This window comes from Phyllobates terribilis, unplaced genomic scaffold (assembly GCF_046119375.1).
Source record: "Phyllobates terribilis strain yellow unplaced genomic scaffold, ASM4611937v1 Scaffold_5__5_contigs__length_657084704, whole genome shotgun sequence".
NCBI lineage: Eukaryota > Metazoa > Chordata > Amphibia > Anura > Dendrobatidae > Phyllobates > Phyllobates terribilis.
Window position 1 is genome coordinate 272214158 of NW_027362765.1, and position 21311 is coordinate 272235468.

Here is a 21311-nt window from a genome sequence, read left to right on the forward strand (position 1 = left end):
GCTAGTACAGTGACAAAGAGCCATAGCTGGGCTAATGACAGAGACCGGCAGTGTGCTAGTACAGTGACAAAGAGCCATAGCTGAGCTAATGACAGAGACCGGCAGTGTGCTAGTACAGTGACAAAGAGCCATAGCTGAGCTAATGACAGAGACCGGCGGTGTGCTAGTATAGTAACAAAGTGCCATAGCTGGGCTAATGACAGAGACCGGCAGTGTGCTAGTACAGTGACAAAGAGCCATAAATGGGCTAATGACAGAGACCAGCAGTGTTCCAGTACAGTGACAAAGAGCCATAGCTGGGCTAATGACAGACCGGCGGTGTTCCAGTACAGTGACAAAGGCCCATAGCAGGGCTAATGACAGACCGGTGGTGCTAGTACAGTGACAAAGAGCCATAGCTGAGCTAATAAGGTAACTAGAAGGAATATAGAGCGCACATAGGGTCTTATCCGAGATAAAAGGAGTATTCGTGAAAGATAATTCAAATTCACTCACCTATTGGGGTTGTGTAAGACACAACCACTGTACTTAGCATTGGCGGCTGCTGCAAACCCCGAAGCAATGATCCTTTGTTGGGTGAAGAGAATGGGGCATCAAAATGTGCTGCTTGCCTACCAGAATAATGTACCAGAGGAATCCAAGTCGATGTAATGATGAAATAGATTTTATTTCTACGCGTTTCGTGGAGATCGATCACACCACTTCCTCGGGACAGTCTATACCATCTAGTTGGATTCCTCTGGTACATTATTCTGACAGGCGAGCAGCGCAGTCTGATGCCCCATTCTTTTCACCCAACAAAGGATCATAGCTGAGCTAATGACAGAGACCGGCAGTGTGCTAGTACAGTGACAAAGAGCCATAGCTGAGCTAATGACAGAGACCGGCAGTGTGCTAGTACAGTGACAAAGAGCCATAGCTGAGCTAATGACAGAGACTGGCAGTGTGCTAGTACAGTGACAAAGAGCCATAGCTGGGCTAATGACAGAGACCGGCAGTGTGCTAGTACAGTGACAAAGAGACATAGCTGAGCTAATGACAGAGACCGGCAGTGTGCTAGTACAGTGACAAAGAGCTATAGCTGAGCTAATGAGAGAGACCGGCAGTGTGCTAGTACAGTGACAAAGAGCCATAAATGGGCTAATGACAGAGACCAGCAGTGTGCTAGTACAGTGACAAAGAGCCATAGCTGAGCTAATGACAGAGACCGGCAGTGTGCTAGTACAGTAACAAAGAGCTATAGCTGAGCTAGTAACAGAGACCGGCAGTGTGCTAGTACAGTGACAAAGAGTCATAGCTGAGCTAATGACAGAGACCGGCAGTGTGCTAGTACAGTGACAAAGAGCCATAGCTGAGCTAATGACAGAGACCGGCAGTGTGCTAGTACAGTGACGAAGTGCCATAGCTGAGCTAATGACAGAGACCGGCAGTGTCCTAGTACAGTGACAAAGAGCCATAGCTGAGCTAATGACAGAGACCGGCAGTGTGCTAGTACAGTGACAAAGAGCCATAGCTGAGCTAATGACAGAGACCGGCAGTGTGCTAGTACAGTGACAAAGAGCTATAGCTGAGCTAATGACAGAGACCGGCAGTGTGCTAGTACAGTGACAAAGAGCCATAGCTGAGCTAATGACAGAGACCGGCAGTGTGCTAATACAGTGACAAAAAGCCATAGCTGAGCTAATGACAGACACCGGCAGTGTGCTAGTACAGTGACAAAGTGCCATAAATGGGCTAATGACAGAGACCGGCAGTGTGCTAGTACAGTGACAAAGAGCCATAGCTGAGCTAACGACAGAGACCGGCAGTGTGCTAGTACAGTGACAAAGTGCCATAGCTGAGCTAATGACAGAGACCGGCAGTGTGCTAGTACAGTGACAAAGAGCCATAGCTGAGCTAACGACAGAGACCGGCAGTGTGCTAGTACAGTGACAAAGAGCCATAGCTGAGCTAACGACAGAGACCGGCAGTGTGCTAGTACAGTGACAAAGAGCCATAGCTGAACTAATGACAGAGACTGGCAGTGTGCTAGTACAGTGACAAAGTGCCATAGCTGAGCTAATGACAGAGACCGGCAGTGTGCTAGTACAGTGACAAAGAGCTATAGCTGAGCTAATGACAGAGACCGGCAGTGTGCTAGTACAGTGACAAAGAGCTATAGCTGAGCTAATGACAGAGACCGGCAGTGTGCTAGTACACTGACAAAGAGCCATAGCTGAGCTAATGACAGAGACCGGCAGTGTGCTAGTACAGTGACAAAGTGCCATAGCTGAGCTAATGACAGAGACCGGCGGTGTGCTAGTACAGTGTCAAAGAGCCATAGCTGAGCTAATGACAGAGACCGGCAGTGTGCTAGTACAGTGACAAAGTGCCATAGCTGAGCTAATGACAGAGACCAGCAGAGTGTAGTACAGTGACAAAGAGCCATAGCTGAGCTAATGACAGAGACCGGCAGTGTGCTAGTACAGTGACAAAGAGCCATAGCTGAGCTAATGACAGAGACCGGCAGTGTGCTAGTACAGTGACAAAGAGCTATAGCTGAGCTAATAACAGAGACTGGCAGTGGGCTAGCACAGTGACAAAGTGCCATAGCTGAGCTAATTACAGAGACCGGCAGTGTGCTAGTACAGTAACAAAGAGCCATAGCTGAGCTAATGACAGAGACCGGCAGTGTGCTAGTACAGTGACAAAGAGCCATAGCTGAGCTAATGACAGAGACCGGCAGTGTGCTAGTACAGTGACAAAGTGCCATAGCTGAGCTAATGACAGAGACCGGCAGTGTGTAGTACAGTGACAAAGAGCCATAGCTGAGCTAATGACAGAGACCGGCAGTGTGATAGTACAGTGACAAAGTGACATAGCTGAGCTAATGACAGAGACCGGCGGTGTGCTAGTACAGTAACAAAGTGCCATAGCTGGGCTAATGACAGAGACCGGCAGTGTGCTAGTACAGTGACAAAGAGCCATAAATGAGCTAATGACAGAGACCAGCAGTGTTCCAGTACAGTGACAAAGGGCCATAGCTGAGCTAATGACAGAGACCGGCAGTGTGCTAATACAGTGACAAAGAGCCATAGCTGAGCTAATGACAGAGACCGGCAGTGTGCTAGTACAGTGACAAAGTGCCATAGCTGAGCTAATGATAGAGACCGGCAGTGTGCTAGTACAGTGACAAAGAGCCATAGCTGAGCTAATGACAGAGACCGGCAGTGTGCTAGTACAGTGACAAAGAGCTATAGCTGAGCTAATGACAGAGACCGGCAGTGTGCTAGTACAGTGACAAAGTGCCATAGCTGAGCTAACGACAGAGACCGGCAGTGTGCTAGTACAGTGACAAAGAGCCATAGCTGAGCTAATGATAGAGACCGGCAGTGTGCTAGTACAGTGACAAAGAGCTATAGCTGAGCTAATGACAGAGACCGGCAGTGTGCTAGTACAGTGACAAAGAGCCATAGCTGAGCTAATGACAGAGACCGGCAGTGTGCTAATACAGTGACAAAGAGCCATAGCTGAGCTAATGACAGAGACCGGCAGTGTGCTAGTACAGTGACAAAGTGCCATAAATGGGCTAATGACAGAGACCGGCAGTGTGCTAGTACAGTGACAAAGAGCCATAGCTGAACTAACGACAGAGACCGGCAGTGTGCTAGTACAGTGACAAAGTGCCATAGCTGAGCTAATGACAGAGACCGGCAGTGTGCTAGTACAGTGACAAAGAGCCATAGCTGAGCTAACGACAGAGACCGGCAGTGTGCTAGTACAGTGACAAAGAGCCATAGCTGAGCTAACGACAGAGACCGGCAGTGTGCTAGTACAGTGACAAAGAGCCATAGCTGAACTAATGACAGAGACTGGCAGTGTGCTAGTACAGTGACAAAGTGCCATAGCTGAGCTAATGACAGAGACCGGCAGTGTGCTAGTACAGTGACAAAGAGCTATAGCTGAGCTAATGACAGAGACCGGCAGTGTGCTAGTACAGTGACAAAGAGCTATAGCTGAGCTAATGACAGAGACCGGCAGTGTTCTAGTACAGTGACAAAGAGCCATAGCTGAGCTAATGACAGAGACCGGCAGTGTGCTAGTACAGTGACAAAGAGCCATAGCTGAGCTAATGACAGAGACCGGCAGTGTGCTAGTACAGTGACAAAGTGCCATAGCTGAGCTAACGACAGAGACCGGCAGTGTGCTAGTACAGTGACAAAGAGCCATAGCTGAGCTAATGATAGAGACCGGCAGTGTGCTAGTACAGTGACAAAGAGCTATAGCTGAGCTAATGACAGAGACCGGCAGTGTGCTAGTACAGTGACAAAGAGCCATAGCTGAGCTAATGACAGAGACCGGCAGTGTGCTAATACAGTGACAAAGAGCCATAGCTGAGCTAATGACAGAGACCTGCAGTGTGCTAGTACAGTGACAAAGTGCCATAAATGGGCTAATGACAGAGACCGGCAGTGTGCTAGTACAGTGACAAAGAGCCATAGCTGAGCTAACGACAGAGACCGGCAGTGTGCTAGTACAGTGACAAAGTGCCATAGCTGAGCTAATGACAGAGACCGGCAGTGTGCTAGTACAGTGACAAAGAGCCATAGCTGAGCTAACGACAGAGACCGGCAGTGTGCTAGTACAGTGACAAAGAGCCATAGCTGAGCTAACGACAGAGACCGGCAGTGTGCTAGTACAGTGACAAAGAGCTATAGCTGAGCTAACGACAGAGACCGGCAGTGTGCTAGTACAGTGACAAAGAGCCATAGCTGAGCTAACGACAGAGACCGGCAGTGTGCTAGTACACTGACAAAGAGCCATAGCTGAGCTAATGACAGAGACCGGCAGTGTGCTAGTACAGTGACAAAGAGCTATAGCTGAGCTAATGACAGAGACCGGCAGTGTGCTAGTACAGTGACAAAGAGCCATAGCTGAGCTAATGACAGAGACCGGCAGTGTGCTAATACAGTGACAAAGAGCCATAGCTGAGCTAATGACAGAGACCGGCAGTGTGCTAGTACAGTGACAAAGTGCCATAAATGGGCTAATGACAGAGACCGGCAGTGTGCTAGTACAGTGACAAAGAGCCATAGCTGAGCTAACGACAGAGACCGGCAGTGTGCTAGTACAGTGACAAAGTGCCATAGCTGAGCTAATGACAGAGACCGGCAGTGTGCTAGTACAGTGACAAAGAGCCATAGCTGAGCTAACGACAGAGACCGGCAGTGTGCTAGTACAGTGACAAAGAGCCATAGCTGAGCTAACGACAGAGACCGGCAGTGTGCTAGTACAGTGACAAAGAGCCATAGCTGAACTAATGACAGAGACTGGCAGTGTGCTAGTACAGTGACAAAGTGCCATAGCTGAGCTAATGACAGAGACCGGCAGTGTGCTAGTACAGTGACAAAGAGCTATAGCTGAGCTAATGACAGAGACCGGCAGTGTGCTAGTACAGTGACAAAGAGCTATAGCTGAGCTAATGACAGAGACCGGCAGTGTGCTAGTACACTGACAAAGAGCCATAGCTGAGCTAATGACAGAGACCGGCAGTGTGCTAGTACAGTGACAAAGTGCCATAGCTGAGCTAATGACAGAGACCGGCGGTGTGCTAGTACAGTGTCAAAGAGCCATAGCTGAGCTAATGACAGAGACCGGCAGTGTGCTAGTACAGTGACAAAGTGCCATAGCTGAGCTAATGACAGAGACCAGCAGAGTGTAGTACAGTGACAAAGAGCCATAGCTGAGCTAATGACAGAGACCGGCAGTGTGCTAGTACAGTGACAAAGAGCCATAGCTGAGCTAATGACAGAGACCGGCAGTGTGCTAGTACAGTGACAAAGAGCTATAGCTGAGCTAATAACAGAGACTGGCAGTGGGCTAGTACAGTGACAAAGTGCCATAGCTGAGCTAATTACAGAGACCGGCAGTGTGCTAGTACAGTAACAAAGAGCCATAGCTGAGCTAATGACAGAGACCGGCAGTGTGCTAGTACAGTGACAAAGAGCCATAGCTGAGCTAATGACAGAGACCGGCAGTGTGCTAGTACAGTGACAAAGTGCCATAGCTGAGCTAATGACAGAGACCGGCAGTGTGTAGTACAGTGACAAAGAGCCATAGCTGAGCTAATGACAGAGACCGGCAGTGTGCTAGTACAGTGACAAAGTGACATAGCTGAGCTAATGACAGAGACCGGCAGTGAGCTAGTACAGTGACAAAGAGCCATAGCTGAGCTAATGACAGAGACCGGCAGTGTGCTAGTACAGTTACAAAGAGCCATAGCTGAGCTAATGACAGAGACCGGCAGTGTGCTAGTACATGGACAAAGAGCCATAGCTGAGCTAATGACAGAGACCGGCAGTGTGTAGTACAGTGACAAAGAGCCATAGCTGAGCTAATGACAGAGACCGGCAGTGTGCTACTACAGTGACAAAGAGCCATAGCTGAGCTAATGACAGAGACCGGCAGTGAGCTAGTACAGTGACAAAGAGCCATAGCTGAGCTAATGACAGAGACCGGCAGTGTGCTAGTACAGTGATAAAGAGCCATAGCTGAGCTAATGACAGAGACCGGCAGTGTGCTAGTACAGTTACAAAGAGCCATAGCTGAGCTAATGACAGAGACCGGCAGTGTGCTAGTACAGTGACAAAGAGCTATAGCTGAGCTAATGACAGAGACCGCCAGTGTTCTAGTACAGTGACAAAGAGCCATAGCTGAGCTAATGACAGAGACCGGCAGTGAGCTAGTACAGTGACAAAGAGCCATAGCTGAGCTAATGACAGAGACCGGCAGTGTGCTAGTACAGTTACAAAGAGCCATAGCTGAGCTAATGACAGAGACCGGCAGTGTGCTAGTACATGGACAAAGAGCCATAGCTGAGCTAATGACAGAGACCGGCTGTGTGTAGTACAGTGACAAAGAGCCATAGCTGAGCTAATGACAGAGACCGGCAGTGTGCTACTACAGTGACAAAGAGCCATAGCTGAGCTAATGACAGAGACCGGCAGTGAGCTAGTACAGTGACAAAGAGCCATAGCTGAGCTAAGGACAGAGACCGGCAGTGTGCTAGTACAGTGACAAAGAGCCATAGCTGAGCTAATGACAGAGACCGGCAGTGTGTAGTACAGTGACAAAGAGCCATAGCTGAGCTAATGACAGAGACCGACAGTGTGCTAGTACAGTGACAAAGAGCTATAGCTGAGCTAATGACAGAGACCGGCAGTGTGCTAGTACAGTGTCAAAGAGCCATAGCTGAGCTAATGACAGAGACCGGCAGTGTGCTAGTACAGTGACAAAGTGCCATAGCTGAGCTAATGACAGAGACCGGCAGTGAGCTAGTACAGTGACAAAGAGCCATAGCTGAGCTAATGACAGAGACCGGCAGTGAGCTAGTACAGTAACAAAGAGCCATAGCTGAGCTAATGACAGAGACCGGCAGTGTGCTACTACAGTGACAAAGAGCCATAGCTGAGCTAATGACAGAGACCGGCAGTGTGCTAGTACAGTGACAAAGAGCCATAGCTGAGCTAATGACAGAGACCGGCAGTGTGCTAGTACAGTGATAAAGAGCCATAGCTGAGCTAATGACAGAGACCGGCAGTGTGTAGTACAGTGACAAAGAGCCATAGCTGAGCTAATGACAGAGACCGGCAGTGTGCTACTACAGTGACAAAGTGCCATAAATGGGCTAATGACAGAGACCAGCGGTGTTCCAGTACAGTGACAAAGAGCCATAGCTGGGCTAATGACAGAGACCAGCAGTGTTCCAGTACAGTGACAAAGAGCCATAGCTGGGCTAATGACAGACCGGCGGTGTTCCAGTACAGTGACAAAGAGCCATAGCTGGGCTAATGACAGACCGGCAGTGTGCTAGTACAGTGACAAAGTGCCATAGCTGAGCTAATGACAGAGAACGGCAGTGTGCTAGTACAGTGACAAAGAGCCATAGCTGAGCTAATGACAGAGATCGGCAGTGTGCTAGTACAGTAACAAAGTGCCATAGCTAAGCTAATGACAGACCGACAGTGTGCTAGTACAGTGACAAAGAGCCATAAATGAGCTAATGACAGAGACCAGCAGTGTTCCAGTACAGTGACAAACGGCCATAGCTGAGCTAATGACAGAGACCGGCAGTGTGCTAGTACAGTGACAAAGAGCCATAAATGAGCTAATGACAGAGACCAGCAGTGTTCCAGTACAGTGACAAACGGCCATAGCTGAGCTAATGACAGAGACCGGCAGTGTGCTAATACAGTGACAAAGAGCCATAGCTGAGCTAATGACAGAGACCGGCAGTGTGCTAGTACAGTGACAAAGAGCCATAGCTGAGCTAATGACAGAGACCGGCGGTGTGCTAGTACAGTGACAAAGTCCCATAGCTGAGCTAATGATAGAGACCGGCAGTGTGCTAGTACAGTGACAAAGAGCCATAGCTGAGCTAATGACAGAGACCGGCAGTGTGCTAGTACAGTGACAAAGAGCTATAGCTGAGCTAATGACAGAGACCGGCAGTGTTCTAGTACAGTGACAAAGAGCCATAGCTGAGCTAATGACAGAGACCGGCAGTGTGCTAGTACAGTGACAAAGAGCCATAGCTGAGCTAATGACAGAGACCGGCAGTGTGCTAGTACAGTGACAAAGTGCCATAGCTGAGCTAACGACAGAGACAGGCAGTGTGCTAGTACAGTGACAAAGAGCCATAGCTGAGCTAATGACAGAGACCGGCAGTGAGCTAGTACAGTTACAAAGAGCCATAGCTGAGCTAATGACAGAGACCGGCAGTGTGCTAGTACAGTGACAAAGAGCCATAGCTGGGCTAATGATAGAGACCGGCAGTGAGCTAGTACAGTGACAAATTGCCATAAATGGGCTAATGACAGAGACCGGCAGTGTGCTAGTACAGTGACAAAGAGCCATAGCTGGGCTAATGACAGAGACCGGCAGTGCACAGTACAGTGACAAAGAGCTATAGCTGAGCTAATGACAGAGACCGGCAGTGTTCTAGTACAGTGACAAAGAGCCATAGCTGAGCTAATGACAGAGACCGGCAGTGTGCTAGTACAGTGACAAAGAGCCATAGCTGAGCTAATGACAGAGACCGGCAGTGTGCTAGTACAGTGACAAAGAGCCATAGCTGAGCTAATGACAGAGACCGGCGGTGTGCTAGTACAGTGTCAAAGAGCCATAGCTGAGCTAATGACAGAGACCGGCAGTGTGCTAGTACAGTGACAAAGTGCCATAGCTGAGCTAATGACAGAGACCAGCAGAGTGTAGTAAAGTGACAAAGAGCCATAGCTGAGCTAATGACAGAGACCGGCAGTGTGCTAGTACAGTGACAAAGAGCTATAGCTGAGCTAATGACAGAGACCGGCAGTGTGCTAGTACAGTGACAAAGAGCTATAGCTGAGCTAATAACAGAGACTGGCAGTGTGCTAGTACAGTAACAAAGAGCCATAGCTGAGCTAATGACAGAGACCGGCAGTGTGCTAGTACAGTGACAAAGAGCCATAGCTGAGCTAATGACAGAGACCGGCAGTGTGCTAGTACAGTAACAAAGAGCCATAGCTGAGCTAATGACAGAGACCGGCAGTGTGCTAGTACAGTGACAAAGAGCCATAGCTGAGCTAATAACAGAGACCGGCAGTGTGCTAGTACAGTAACAAAGAGCCATAGCTGAGCTAATGACAGAGACCGGCAGTGTGCTAGTACAGTGACAAAGAGCCATAGCTGAGCTAATGACAGAGACCGGCAGTGTGCTAGTACAGTGACAAAGTGCCATAGCTGAGCTAATGACAGAGACCGGCAGTGTGCTAGTACAGTGACAAAGTGCCATAGCTGAGCTAATGACAGAGACCGGCAGTGAGCTAGTACAGTGACAAAGAACCATAGCTGAGCTAATGAGAGAGACCGGCAGTGTGCTAGTACAGTGACAAAGAGCTATAGCTGAGCTAATGACAGAGACCGGCAGTGTGCTAGTACACTGACAAAGAGCCATAGCTGAGCTAATGACAGAGACCGGCAGTGTGCTAGTACAGTGACAAAGTGCCATAGCTGAGCTAATGACAGAGACCGGCAGTGAGCTAGTACAGTGACAAAGTGCCATAAATGGGCTAATGACAGAGACCGGCAGTGTGCTAGTACAGTGACAAAGAGCCATAGCTGGGCTAATGACAGAGACCGGCAGTGTGCTAGTACACTGACAAAGAGCCATAGCTGAGCTAATGGCAGAGACCGGCAGTGTGCTAGTACAGTGACAAAGAGCCATAGCTGAGCTAATGACAGAGACCGGCAGTGTGCTAGTATAGTGACAAAGAGCCATAGCTGAGCTAATGACAGAGACCGGCAGTGTGCTAGTACATGGACAAAGAGCCATAGCTGAGCTAATGACAGAGACCGGCAGTGAGCTAGTACAGTAACAAAGAGCCATAGCTGAGCTAATGACAGAGACCGGCAGTGTGCTAGTACAGTGACAAAGTGCCATAGCTGAGCTAACGACAGAGACCGGCAGTGTGCTAGTACAGTGACAAAGAGCCATAGCTGAGCTAATGACAGAGACCAGCAGTGTTCCAGTACAGTGACAAAGAGCCATAGCTGGGCTAATGACAGACCGGCGGTGTTCCAGTACAGTGACAAAGAGCCATAGCTGGGCTAATGACAGACCGGCAGTGTGCTAGTACAGTGACAAAGTGCCATAGCTGAGCTAATGACAGAGACCGGCAGTGTGCTAGTACAGTGACAAAGAGCCATAGCTGAGCTAATGATAGAGACCAGCAGTGTGCTAGTACAGTAACAAAGTGCCATAGCTAAGCTAATGACAGAGACGGGCGGTGTGCTAGAACAGTGACAAAGAGCCATAAATGAGCTAATGACAGAGACCAGCAGTGTTCCAGTACAGTGACAAAGGGCCATAGCTGAGCTAATGACAGAGACCGGCAGTGTGCTAATAAAGTGACAAAGAGCCATAGCTGAGCTAATGACAGAGACCGGCAGTGTTCTAGTACAGTGACAAAGAGCCATAGCTGAGCTAATGACAGAGACCGGCAGTGTGCTAATACAGTGACAAAGAGCCATAGCTGAGCTAATGACAGAGACCGGCAGTGTGCTAGTACAGTGACAAAGAGCCATAGCTGAGCTAATGACAGAGACCAGCGGTGTGCTAGTACAGTGACAAAGTGCCATAGCTGAGCTAATGATAGAGACCGGCAGTGTGCTAGTACAGTGACAAAGAGCCATAGCTGGGCTAATGACAGACCGGCGGTGTTCCAGTACAGTGACAAAGAGCCATAGCTGGGCTAATGACAGACCGGCAGTGTGCTAGTACAGTGACAAAGTGCCATAGCTGAGCTAATGACAGAGACCAGCAGTGTGCTAGTACAGTAACAAAGTGCCATAGCTAAGCTAATGACAGAGACGGGCGGTGTGCTAGAACAGTGACAAAGTGCCATAGCTGAGCTAATGATAGAGACCGGCAGTGTGCTAGTACAGTGACAAAGAGCCATAGCTGAGCTAATGACAGAGACCGGCAGTGTGCTAGTACAGTGACAAAGAGCTATAGCTGAGCTAATGACAGAGACCGGCAGTGTTCTAGTACAGTGACAAAGAGCCATAGCTGAGCTAATGACAGAGACCAGCAGAGTGTAGTACAGTGACAAAGAGCCATAGCTGAGCTAATGACAGAGACCGGCAGTGTGCTAGTACAGTGACAAAGAGCCATAGCTGAGCTAATGACAGAGACCGGCAGTGTGCTAGTACAGTGACAAAGTGCCACAGCTGAGCTAACGACAGAGACCGGCAGTGTGCTAGTACAGTGACAAAGAGCCATAGCTGAGCTAACGACAGAGACCGGCAGTGTGCTAGTACAGTGACAAAGTGCCATAGCTGAGCTAATGACAGAGACCGGCAGTGTGCTAGTACAGTGACAAAGAGCCATAGCTGAGCTAATGACAGAGACCGGCAGTGTGCTAGTACAGTGACAAAGAGCCATAGCTGAGCTAATGACAGAGACCGGCGGTGTGCTAGTACAGTGACAAAGAGCTATAGCTGAGCTAATGACAGAGACCGGCAGTGTGCTAGTACAGTGACAAAGTGCCATAGCTGAGCTAACGACAGAGACCGGCACTGTGCTAGTACAGTGACAAAGAGCCATAGCTGAGCTAATGACAGAGACCGGCAGTGTGCTAGTACAGTGATAAAGAGCCATAGCTGAGCTAATGACAGAGACCGGCAGTGTGTAGTACAGTGACAAAGAGTCATAGCTGAGCTAATGACAGAGACCGGCAGTGTGCTAGTACAGTGATAAAGAGCCATAGCTGAGCTAATGACAGAGACCGGCAGTGTGTAGTACAGTGACAAAGAGCTATAGCTGAGCTAATGACAGAGACCGGCAGTGTGCTACTACAGTGACAAAGTGCCATAAATGGGCTAATGACAGAGACCAGCGGTGTTCCAGTACAGTGACAAAGAGCCATAGCTGGGCTAATGACAGAGACCAGCAGTGTTCCAGTACAGTGACAAAGAGCCATAGCTGAGCTAATGACAGAGACCGGCAGTGTGCTAGTACAGTGACAAAGTGCCATAGCTGAGCTAATGACAGAGACCGGCAGTATGCTAGTACAGTGACAAAGAGCCATAGCTGAGCTAATGACAGAGACCGGCAGTGTGCTAGTACAGTGACAAAGAGCTATAGCTGAGCTAATGACAGAGACCGGCAGTGTGCTAGTACAGTGACAAAGAGCCATAGCTGAGCTAACGACAGAGACCGGCAGTGTGCTAGTACAGTGACAAAGAGCCATAGCTGAGCTAATGACAGAGACCGGCAGTGTGCTAGTACAGTGACAAAGAGCCATAGCTGAGCTAATGACAGAGACCGGCGGTGTGCTAGTACAGTGACAAAGAGCTATAGCTGAGCTAATGATAGAGACCGGCAGTGTGCTAGTACAGTGACAAAGAGCCATAGCTGAGCTAATGACAGAGACCGGCAGTGTGCTAGTACAGTGACAAAGAGCCATAGCTGAGCTAATGACAGAGACCGGCAGTGTGCTAGTACAGTGACAAAGAGCCATAGCTGAGCTAATGACAGAGACCGGCAGTGTGCTAGTACAGTGACAAAGAGCTATAGCTGAGCTAATGACAGAGACCAGCGGTGTTCCAGTACAGTGACAAAGAGCCATAGCTGGGCTAATGACAGAGACCAGCAGTGTTCCAGTACAGTGACAAAGAGCCATAGCTGGGCTAATGACAGACCGGCGGTGTTCCAGTACAGTGACAAAGGCCCATAGCAGGGCTAATGACAGACCGGTGATGCTAGTACAGTGACAAAGAGCCATAGCTGAGCTAATAAGGTAACTAGAAGGAATATAGAGCGCACATAGGGTCTTATCCGAGATAAAAGGAATATTTGTGAAAGATAATTCAAAGTCACTCACCTATTGGGGTTGTGTAAGACACAACCACTGTACTTAGCATTGGCGGCTGCTTCAAACCCCGAAGCAATGATCCTTTGTTGGGTGAAGAGAATGGGGCATCAAAATGTGCTGCTCGCCTACCAGAATAATGTACCAGAGGAATCCAAGTCGATGTAATGATGAAATACATTTTATTTCTACGCGTTTCATGGAGATCGATCACACCACTTCCTCGGGACAGTCTATACCATCTACTTGGATTCCTCTAGTACATTATTCTGACAGGCGAGCAGCGCAGTCTGATGCCCCATTCTTTTCACCCAACAAAGGATCATAGCTGAGCTAATGACAGAGACCGGCAGTGTGCTAGTACAGTGACAAAGAGCCATAGCTGAGCTAATGACAGAGACCGGCAGTGTGCTAGTACAGTGACAAAGAGCCATAGCTGAGCTAATTTTAGAGACCGGCAGTGTGCTAGTACAGTAACAAAGAGCTATAGCTGAGCTAATGACAGAGACCGGCAGTGTGCTAGTACAGTGACAAAGAGCCATAGCTGGGCTAATGACAGAGACCGGCAGTGTGCTAGTACAGTGACAAAGAGCCATAGCTGGGCTAATGACAGAGACCGGCAGTGTGCTAGTACAGTGACAAAGAGCCATAGCTGAGCTAATGACAGAGACCGGCAGTGTGCTAGTACAGTGACAAAGAGCCATAGCTGGGGTAATGACAGAGACCGGCAGTGTGCTAGTACAGTGACAAAGAGCCATAGCTGGGCTAATGACAGAGACCGGCAGTGTGCTAGTACAGTGACAAAGAGCCATAGCTGAGCTAATGACAGAGACCGGCAGTGTGCTAGTACAGTGACAAAGCGCTATAGCTGAGCTAATGACAGAGACCGGCAGTGTGCTAGTACAGTGACAAAGTGCCATAGCTGGGCTACTGACAGAGACCGGCAGTGTGCTAGTACAGTGACAAAGAGCCATAGCTGAGCTAATGACAGAGACCGGCAGTGTGCTAGTACAGTGACAAAGAGCCATAGCTGGACTAATGACAGAGACCGGCAGTGTGCTAGTACAGTGACAAAGAGCCATAGCTGGGCTAATGACAGAGACCGGCAGTGTGCTAGTACAGTGACAAAGAGCCATAGCTGAGCTAATGACAGAGACCGGCAGTGTGCTAGTACAGTGACAAAGAGCCATAGCTGGGCTAATGACAGAGACCGGCAGTGTGCTAGTATAGTGACAAAGTGCCATAGCTGGGCTACTGACAGAGACCGGCAGTGTGCTAGTACAGTGACAAAGTGCCATAAATGGGCTAATGACAGAGACCAGCGGTGTTCCAGTACAGTGACAAAGAGCCATAGCTGTGCTAATGACAGAGACCAGCAGTGTTCCAGTACAGTGACAAAGTGCCATAGCTGGGCTACTGACAGAGACCGGCAGTGTGCTAGTACAGTGACAAAGAGCCATAGCTGAGCTAATGACAGAGACCGGCAGTGTGCTAGTAGAGTGACAAAGAGCTATAGCTGAGCTAATGACAGAGACCGGCAGTGTGCTAGTACAGTGACAAAGAGCTATAGCTGAGCTAATGACAGAGACCGGCAGTGTGCTAGTACAGTGACAAAGTGCCATAGCTGGGCTACTGACAGAGACCGGCAGTGTGCTAGTACAGTGACAAAGAGCTATAGCTGAGCTAATGACAGAGACCGGCAGTGTGCTAGTACAGTGACAAAGTGCCATAGCTGGGCTACTGACAGAGACCGGCAGTGTGCTAGTACAGTGACAAAGAGCTATAGCTGAGCTAATGACAGAGACCAGCAGTGTGCTAGTACAGTGACAAAGTGCCATAGCTGAGCTAATGACAGAGACCGGCAGTGTGCTAGTATAGTAACAAAGTGCCATAGCTGAGCTCATGACAGAGACCGGCAGTGTGCTACTACAGTGACAAAGTGCCATAAATGGGCTAATGACAGAGACCAGCGGTGTTCCAGTACAGTGACAAAGAGCCATAGCTGGGCTAATGACAGAGACCAGCAGTGTTCCAGTACAGTGACAAAGAGCCATAGCTGGGCTAATGACAGACCGGCGGTGTTCCAGTACAGTGACAAAGGCCCATAGCAGGGCTAATGACAGACCGGTGGTGCTAGTACAGTGACAAAGAGCCATAGCTGAGCTAATAAGGTAACTAGAAGGAATATAGAGCGCACATAGGGTCTTATCCGAGATAAAAGGAGTATTCGTGAAAGATAATTCAAATTCACTCACCTATTGGGGTTGTGTAAGACACAACCACTGTACTTAGCATTGGCGGCTGCTGCAAACCCCGAAGCAATGATCCTTTGTTGGGTGAAGAGAATGGGGCATCAAAATGTGCTGCTCGCCTACCAGAATAATGTACCAGAGGAATCCAAGTCGATGTAATGATGAAATACATTTTATTTCTACGCGTTTCGTGGAGATCGATCACACCACTTCCTCGGGACAGTCTATACCATCTACTTGGATTCCTCTGGTACATTATTCTGACAGGCGAGCAGCGCAGTCTGATGCCCCATTCTTTTCACCCAACAAAGGATCATAGCTGAGCTAATGACAGAGACCGGCAGTGTGCTAGTACAGTGACAAAGAGCCATAGCTGAGCTAATGACAGAGACCGGCAGTGTGCTAGTACAGTGACAAAGAGCCATAGCTGGGCTAATGACAGAGACCGGCAGTGTGCTAGTACAGTGACAAAGAGCCATAGCTGGGCTAATGACAGAGACCGGCAGTGTGCTAGTACAGTGACAAAGAGACATAGCTGAGCTAATGACAGAGACCGGCAGTGTGCTAGTACAGTGACAAAGAGCCATAGCTGAGCTAATGACAGAGACCGGCAGTGTGCTAGTACAGTGACAAAGAGCTATAGCTGAGCTAATGAGAGAGACCGGCAGTGTGCTAGTACAGTGACAAAGAGCCATAAATGGGCTAATGACAGAGACCAGCAGTGTGCTAGTACAGTGACAAAGAGCTATAGCTGAGCTAATAACAGAGACCGGCAGTGTGCTAGTACAGTGACAAAGAGCCATAGCTGAGCTAATGACAGAGACCGGCGGTGTGCTAGTACAGTGACAAAGAGCTATAGCTGAGCTAATGACAGAGACCGGCAGTGTGCTAGTACAGTGACAATGTGCCATAGCTGAGCTAATGACCGAGACCGGCAGTGTGCTAGTACAGTGACAAAGAGCCATAGCTGAGCTAATGACAGAGACCGGCAGTGTGCTAGTACAGTGACAAAGAGCCATAGCTGAGCTAATGACAGAGACCGGCAGTGTGCTAGTACAGTGACAAAGAGCCATAGCTGAGCTAATGACAGAGACCGGCAGTGTGCTAGTACAGTGACAAAGAGCCATAGCTGGGCTAATGACAGAGACCGGCAGTGTGCTAGTACAGTGACAAAGAGCCATAGCTGGGCTAATGACAGAGACCGGCAGTGTGCTAGGACAGTGACAAAGAGCCATAGCTGAGCTAATGATAGAGACCGGCAGTGTGCTAGTACAGTGACAAAAAGCCATAGCTGAGCTAATGACAGAGACCGGCAGTGTGCTAGTACAGTGACAAAGAGCCATAGCTGGGCTAATGACAGAGACCGGCAGTGTGCTAGTACAGTGACAAAGAGCCATAGCTGAGCTAATGACAGAGACCGGCAGTGTGCTAGTACAGTGACAAAGAGCCATAGCTGGGCTAATGACAGAGACCGGCAGTGTGCTAGTACAGTGACAAAGAGCCATAGCTGGGCTAATGACAGAGACCGGCAGTGTGCTAGTACAGTGACAAAGAGCTATAGCTGAGCTAATGACAGAGACCGGCAGTGTGCTAGTACAGTGACAAAGTGCCATAGCTGGGCTACTGACAGAGACCGGCAGTGTGCTAGTACAGTGACAAAGAGCTATAGCTGAGCTAATGACAGAGACCGGCAGTGTGCTAGTACAGTGACAAAGTGCCATAGCTGGGCTACTGACAGAGACCGGCAGTGTGCTAGTACAGTGACAAAGAGCTATAGCTGAGCTAATGACAGAGACCAGCAGTGTGCTAGTACAGTGACAAAGTGCCATAGCTGAGCTAATGACAGAGACCGGCAGTGTGCTAGTATAGTAACAAAGTGCCATAGCTGAGCTCATGACAGAGACCGGCAGTGTGCTACTACAGTGACAAAGTGCCATAAATGGGCTAATGACAGAGACCAGCGGTGTTCCAGTACAGTGACAAAGAGCCATAGCTGGGCTAATGACAGAGACCAGCAGTGTTCCAGTACAGTGACAAAGAGCCATAGCTGGGCTAATGACAGACCGGCGGTGTTCCAGTACAGTGACAAAGGCCCATAGCAGGGCTAATGACAGACCGGTGGTGCTAGTACAGTGACAAAGAGCCATAGCTGAGCTAATAAGGTAACTAGAAGGAATATAGAGCGCACATAGGGTCTTATCCGAGATAAAAGGAGTATTCGTGAAAGATAATTCAAATTCACTCACCTATTGGGGTTGTGTAAGACACAACCACTGTACTTAGCATTGGCGGCTGCTGCAAACCCCGAAGCAATGATCCTTTGTTGGGTGAAGAGAATGGGGCATCAAAATGTGCTGCTCGTCTACCAGAATAATGTACCAGAGGAATCCAAGTCGATGTAATGATGAAATACATTTTATTTCTACGCGTTTCGTGGAGATCGATCACACCACTTCCTCGGGACAGTCTATACCATCTACTTGGATTCCTCTGGTACATTATTCTGACAGGCGAGCAGCGCAGTCTGATGCCCCATTCTTTTCACCCAACAAAGGATCATAGCTGAGCTAATGACAGAGACCGGCAGTGTGCTAGTACAGTGACAAAGAGCTATAGCTGAGCTAATGAGAGAGACCGGCAGTGTGCTAGTACAGTGTCAAAGTGCCATAGCTGAGCTAATGACAGAGACCGGCAATGTGCTAGTACAGTGACAAAGTGCCATAGCTGGGCTAATGAAGAGATTAGGGTGCACTGTCATTACCCACATTACACCATGTACAGCATGATCACAAGTCCATACCCATCACTTAACCTTCCCAAGAAATGTTGGCAGTTGTGTAACACCCAGCAGTGACAGCTGCAGGAGCAGGATATCACACATTAATAGTACTGGCATGATAGATGTGAGGCATTGAAAGATCCCGCTGAATAATAAGCCCTCTGTAAAGACTTTAAACATTTTCAGCTTAGAAAGTAAGACTGCAAATGCAAGAATAATTAATGGGAATGTCTGAAAATGATGAGGGGATTTAATAGATTGTAACCTCTTCCTAAATTTAAAGAATACTTATCAGAAGATTTCTAGGAGGATTTATGACATTTTCAATGGGGATTTTCATATTTCATAGTGTGTGCTGCAGTCATATGTTATTTTAAAGGGAAAAGAAGACCAAGCAAAATTTCAGTGAGAGCTGCTCATGGGATTGCTGGAGAGGCAAATCAGAGCCCCTACTTGACTACAAAAGACATTCAGAAAGATTTAGCAGATTCTGGAGTTGTGTTACATTGTTGTACTGTTCTGAGACACCTGCAAAAATACGGCCTTGATGGAAGAGTCATCAGAAGAAAACATCACCTGCGTCCTCATCATAAAACTCAGCGTCAGAAGTAGGCAAAAGTTTGCAAAATACCATATTCATCATCTTTCCCTTATCTCACTCAAACCCCCCCCCCCCCACAGACATATCCATCAAAGTCAATGGATGCTCACTCTCCGCAGTCCCGCAAGCTCACTGCCTCGGGGTAACCCTTACTCTGCTCTTTCATTCAATTCACATATCCAAGCCCTTTCCACTTCCTGCCGACTCCAACTCAAAAATATTTTCTGGATACGAACAATCCTAACCAAGAATCTGCAAAAACACTAGTGCACGCCCTCTTCCTCTACCACCTTGTCTACTGTAACCTCATGCTCTGTGGCTTCCCTTCTACCACTCTCGCACCCCCCCAATCTATCCTAAACTCTGCTGCCCAACTAATCCACCTGTCCTCGGCCTCTCCCCGCTGTCAATCCTTTCATTGGCTCCCTATTGCCCAGAGACTCCAGTTCAAAACCCTAACCATGGCATACAAAGCCATCCACAACCTATCTCCTCCATACATTTGTGACCTAGTCTCCCGGTACATACCTGCACGGAACCTCCGATTCTCACTAGACCTCCTTATCTACTCCCCTCTTATCTCCTCTTTCCACAAGCGCATACAAGATTTCTTTAGTGCATCCCTTCTACTCTGGAACTCTCTACCCCAACACATCAGACTCTCGCCTACTATGGAAATCTTCAAAAGGAACCGAAGACCTACCTCTTCCAACAAGCCTACAAACCTGCAGTAACCACTGTTCCACTATACCGCTGCACGACCAGCTCTATCCTCACCTTCTGTATCCTCACCCATCCCTTGTAGACTGAGACCGCTCGTGGGCAGGGTCCTCTCTCCTCCTGTACCAGTCGGTGACTTGTATTGTTCATGATTATTGTACTTTTTTTATTATGTATACCCCTTTCACATGTAAAGCTACATGGAATAAATGGCGCTATAATAATAAATAATAATAATCTAATCAAGCCTGATCCATTTTAGAAACAAGTCCTGTGGACTTAAAATAGAACTCTTTGGCCACAATGATCAAAGGTGTGTGGAGAAAAAAGCGCACAGAATTTCAGGAAAAGAACTTCTCACCAACCATTAAGAATGGTGGTGGATCAATCATGCCTTGGTGTTGTGTTGCAGCAAATGGCATGGGGAACATTTCACTGGTAGAGGGAAGAATTGATTTAATGAAATTTCAACAAATTCTTGATGCAAACATAACATTATCTGTAAAGTTGAAAAGAGGATGGCTTCTACAAATGGATAATGATCTTAAACACACATCAAAATCTACAATAGACTACCTCAAAAGGTGCAAGCTGAAGGTTTTACAATGGCCCTCACAGTCCCCTGATCTGAACATCATTGAAAATCTGTGGCTAGACCTCAAAAAGGCAGTGTATGCAAGACGATCCAGGAATTTCACAGAACTGGAAGAATTTTCCAAGGAAGAATGGACGAAAATCCCTCAAACAAGAATTGAAAGACTCTCGTCTGGCTACACAAAGCATTTACAAGCTGTGATACTTTCAAAAAGGGGGTGCTACTTGGTACTAACCATGCAGGGTGCCCAAACTTTTGCAACAGCCCATTTTCTTTTTTGTAATTTTTAAAATGTAAAATATGAAAATATATATATTTTTTTTGCCTAAAATAAAAAGGAAATGTGTCATCTTTAACTTAAGCCCTTTTAGAGATCATTTCATCTTCAACTTCCTTAACTATTCACAATAACGGTAATTTTGACCAGGGGTGCCCAAACTTTTACATGCCATTGTAACATCCTGCCTGCATATCAGATAGTGTGTTTAACATGACAGGTTCCCTTTAATGTCTATAGCAAAATGCTCAAAAGTCTATATCCACAGCGTTTTTGCTTTTTAGGCTCAGTGGCATTTTTTCAAAATGCAGCATGTTGTGCGGAGTATGTCTTTTGGTGGGATTTTCCCTACAGGCTTTATATTCAGGCTACATGTTTTGATACTAAATTGGTGTCTTCATCAAGCCAAGATGACCTTATCCTGATACAGATACCAATGAGTTATGGAAAAGCATAACTGGAAGTACCTATCCAATGAAGGAACCTAGATGACATATTCTATTCTCCGGGAAGCCATTCTCAGCAGCGCCCGTGTCCTGTACTTTCCGCTATACCATCATGTATCTTGCACTGTTATTTCTCCACCAACGCGCAGCTGACAGACGATGATTCTACAAGGCTTTACCCGTGTTCAGCATGTGATGGCACAACCCCCGAAGGTGAGCATTTTTCCCACTAGTCTACCTATATCTCCAC

General features: G+C 48.0%; 1 protein-coding gene across 5 annotated transcripts in view; it reads right to left on the minus strand.

Moving 5' to 3' along the window:
• Positions 1 to 21311, minus strand: part of CCDC57 (coiled-coil domain containing 57) — a 168118-nt gene that overhangs the window by 127000 nt on the left and 19807 nt on the right. The gene's annotated exons all lie outside the window — the stretch shown is intronic.